This window comes from Sinocyclocheilus rhinocerous, unplaced genomic scaffold (assembly GCF_001515625.1).
Source record: "Sinocyclocheilus rhinocerous isolate Xijiao unplaced genomic scaffold, SAMN03320098_v1.1 scaffold3199, whole genome shotgun sequence".
Lineage (NCBI taxonomy): Eukaryota > Metazoa > Chordata > Actinopteri > Cypriniformes > Cyprinidae > Sinocyclocheilus > Sinocyclocheilus rhinocerous.
In genome coordinates, this window is record NW_015659042.1 from 28,927 (window position 1) to 33,411 (window position 4,485).

The 4,485-nt window shown below is 34.0% G+C and overlaps 1 protein-coding gene across 1 annotated transcript in view; it reads left to right on the forward strand.

Annotated features, from left to right (window-relative positions):
• LOC107723290 (uncharacterized) overlaps positions 1-4,485 on the forward strand; it is a gene marked incomplete at its 3' end in the record, with an annotated part of 37,490 nt that overhangs the window by 24,328 nt on the left and 8,677 nt on the right. The gene's annotated exons all lie outside the window — the stretch shown is intronic.

The window sequence follows — 4,485 nt, forward strand, 5'->3', positions numbered from 1 at the left end:
GTTAAGTAAGTTTTTATTCAGGTAAGAAATACTACAGAAATTAAAGTAATCAAATGTAAAATAACACTGGATGTGTTATTTTACATTTGATTACTTTAATTTCTGTAGTATTTCTTACCTGAATGAAAACTTACTTAACCTGAAAAACGTAGTTTCATAGCTCTCTTTATTCTATTGCATTTATTTGTGCTGTTGTTTGCAATTTTTACTAGTTTTTTTATGAAAATAAAACTTTGCATTGAAGAATAGTCGATTTTTGTTTGTATATTGCTGTCAATTATAGTTCTTAGAAAGAAAATCGGAATCGGCAAAAATCGATATCGACAGATCACACTAACGAAAAAATTGGAAATCGGAATCGGCCAAGAAAATTGCAATCGGTGCATCTCTAGTCGTAAGCCTATATATTGTACAGTTGTTTTTGCAGGAAGCGGCACACTTCCATTATTCTTTCATGCGTGTCATATCTGTGAATAAAAGAGAGAAGGTCAGTGGAAGGTCTCATAGTAGCTTGAAGCCACAACAAATAACCTTGCTTGAACTGATAAGAGTTTCCAAGGGAAAACAACAATAACTAGTAAAACATGAATCACCATTGGCTTGACTTTTCGGAAATATGTTTAGTTTGCATAGCATCATATTTGCTGAACATTGAGGTTCACAAAACAATGTTTGTGTGAGTAACATTTCCTTAATAGCCTCAAAACAACAGTGCCTATAAACTGCGTACCTGGGCACAAGACATTTCATGAATATCCATCTTTATTTTATTATTTATCCATTTATTTTTAGAAGTGTTAGATGTTTTGATGTTATTAGCAACATTTGTACTGATAAGACAATCACATGTAATCATGGATTCAGTTTCTACCTTGTAAGAAAAAAAATACAATGTTAAAAATGTAAATAATTTCTTTTTTCTTTCTTTCTTTTTCCTTTTTTTACTTGTATGTTAAGTGCTTTTAATTACTAGTGTGTATGAAGTGTGCTATTTAAATAACTTTGCCTTGTGTCTTGACTTTGTAAGTTAAAAGTTACTTTTTTAGCTGAATGCTTACAGTTTTCTGATGTTTTTTACTGTTACATCCTTGCCTTATGTACTGCATTTTGACTGTGATCTTGAAACCGGTACATTTTTGGCTGAAGTTATAGATGGATAAGCCTGTCAATATGTTGCTGCCTTAACAATTTTATATTAGTAAACATTTGTGTATTAACTTGTACTTCAGTGTGCTCAGGAAGGCTATATACACTGAAAATGAGGACCATTGTGTTTCATATGTAAATAAGCTTCATTTGTATGTTCAAGACCCGGTAAATTGAGTAAATAAAATTAAATCTGTCAAAGTTGTTTGGATATTTCTAGTCATTTCTGAATTCAGGTTGATTGGGACACATTTTAGTAATTGAAATGACTGGGAAAAGTGTCCCTATCAAACTGAATTCACCTACTTATTCACCAAATGTTTTACTTTTACATTTGTTCATTTATTAAAACAAGCAATACACCAAACAAATGTACTGGCATTCCTATGAACAATGTTTGAAACCTAGTTAGTTACTCTGCGGGAACTACTAGTGATCTAGACCACTGACATTTTTCTACTTTAAAATAATAGTCCAGATTCCTAGTAGTATCTGAGGCATGACGAGGTAACACCTGAGTAGTGATTGCTTCATATGGGTTTCACTAATTATTATTATTTAATAAAGTTTGGAATAACACATACTGTAAAGCCTTGTGATTTACAAGCGTGTGATTTTGTGGTTAATGTCCAAATTCTTCAAGGATGCTTGTGGGCAAGACTGAGGTCCTGCCCATGGATCCACCTTTACCTATTTGTTTAATTAGTAGTTGTTTTCCAGTCACAAATGAATGGGGCTTGGGGCAGAAACTACACCACAATCACAGAAAATGATACAAGTATTCAAGGTACAGTATGAGGCAAGAAATGTCCCAATAATCATTTTTGTTAAATATACTGTATATTTATAACATGATATATGAATTATCACACAAGCAAAAGTGTTGTTTTTCCTAAAACCAACACGATCACACGTGATATTGACTTTATACAACCTACTGTATCAATCTGTCAGTCTACCTCACAGAAATGTATGTTTTTACTGTGTCAGTGACCATTTAGTGTGTCAAGACATAAAATATAAGTGTTACTTAGTGTTACCTAACGTTATAAGTGTTACAGTCACTCTTCAGGAACTACTTCTTTTTCTTTACTAAAAAATAATGGCCCAGACCACAAGTAACTTGGTAACACTTGTCGAAATTTAGAATAAATAAATCCTAACTGATCACAGACAAAGCAGAATCCCAGTTAAGGAGATTAATCTGAAAGGTAAAAGTATTATATGATTAATATACAGGCATATGAACATTTACATATTTAATTGGAGAGGGGGGACATCTTACACATTCAATGCAATTGTGCAAGCATTTGTTCTCCATTAAAACAAGTAATGCATTCACATACATCTTTCTACCCGAGGTCTTTATCTAGCGTTTTCCAAATTCCCTGAAAGTTATTTTTCTCCCACATAATATTAGTGGACACACTGGTAACTAGGTAACATTGCACACACATATTTTGTAAGCAGGACTTGTTTGGTTTTTATATTATACTTGTAACAGTTGGATTCACAAGTTGTAAAAAGTTGCATCGATATATATTATAACAAAGCCTCATTTACTTAAATAATGTGACACTGGCAGTTTGATGCAAGCTCTGAATCACTGGTTCCAAAAATGACGTGCAAAGGTTTTGAAGCTTCACAAAAAAAGCGTTTGGAATGCATCCATCATTAGTCTTTTTCAAGGTATTCAAATATGCTGATATGCTTATGAGATCCAATGTACAGTATGTTTTTCTTCTGTGTGTTTCAGTTTCTCTGCGGTTCATGAATGATGTAAAATTTGCATTCATGTCGTTCTCTTGATGATAATAAAGTCAGAAAGATAGCAGGAAGGTGTCAGACATAATTCAGAAAACTTGAGTGTTTAAATAGCCATGTATACAGAGATCAATATGTTTGTCTGTCTGTGTGTGATGCTATTATTATTTTGTTCATTTTAGAGACCCTGGGAACAGGAACCACTATGATTTGTTTCTTGCTGAACACGTGATCTGCCCACTTACTAAACATTTACTCGCTCATTAGGTCTGACAAGTAACAAGTCAAAGTCTCTCCACCCATCAGGTTGCCAGGGAATATTACAGTCTCTTCACAGCATTTGTTCAGTCTGTCAGGATGAAGAAGAGTGAGAGGAACTATGAGAAAGATCTTTCTGGATTGAGCCCAGATATGACAACCAAAAACCTTAATGTAGGTATCTATATCCATCTAGTCTCTTCAGTAACTGTTTTTCTATATGTTGGTGTTAATATCAAGCAAAATCTGAACAGCAATTCATGGAAAATCCAGACTGTATTCAGCTGTTTTCAGTTCTCTCTCTTTCCCTTTTTTGTCTGTAGGTCAGAATGAGGATGTCTGTGTTTTTGTCCTGCTCTTACAGTAAAGTCAAGACATGACAGTGTTTCGAGACACAATGACAGTAGGAATATATAAGACATTATTCAGAGAAATGTTTTACTTGAGCCAGAATGCAACATTCTACCAGAAGATTTTACAAATGAAGCTTCAATCGCGTACTCACGTAAGTACAAGTACTTTTACTCATTTAATTTACCGCTCAGTCTACGCCAGCCCACACAAACTGGAGGGGCATTTGAGTTTCTAGAGTGGGCCTTGATAGAAACCATGTTCCATGAATCGGCAAGGTGAGGGGGTGCAGGTACCGAAGTGGCCAGGTCAGGCCCCCTCGGGCCCACTCGTGGTGCCAAGACTCTTACTGCTGTTCATTACACTTATAGGGTCAAATGGCACATCAGATGTAGGAAAAGAGCAGCCTATTTGTATTATTATTTATTAAATGCAATTAATGTTCAGTGAACTTCGCGCAATATTTTGTAGTTTAACCAATGAAGAAATAAAACTGAGCTTTCGTCATTTCTTTTATTGATTAACTAAAGTCCACATATGAGAGACAGATAATTGAGTTTTTTTAAATTCCTGTTTATTGAAAAGAAGCTTGTAATACATTCAGTTCCAATGTATTTATTTATGTTCTTTTTGTTGCATTATTCTTTTTTCCTTTGTATTTGCAGGTTGTGTACCTGAATGCAGCAAATAACAACCACCCAGTTCAGGAAAGTAAAAGCATTTGAATTGTATTTACTTTCCTGAACTGGGCGGTTGTTATTTTCTGCATTCAAGTACACAACCTGCAAATACAAAGGAAAAAAGAATAATGCAACAAAAAGAACATAAATAAATACATTGGAACAGAATGTATTACAAGCTTCTTTTCAATAAACAGGAATCAATTTTCATATACATCATCGTGAATGGACTGATTTTGATAGCAGATGACTAGTAACACTGTAAATCAAATGCATACATGGTGAA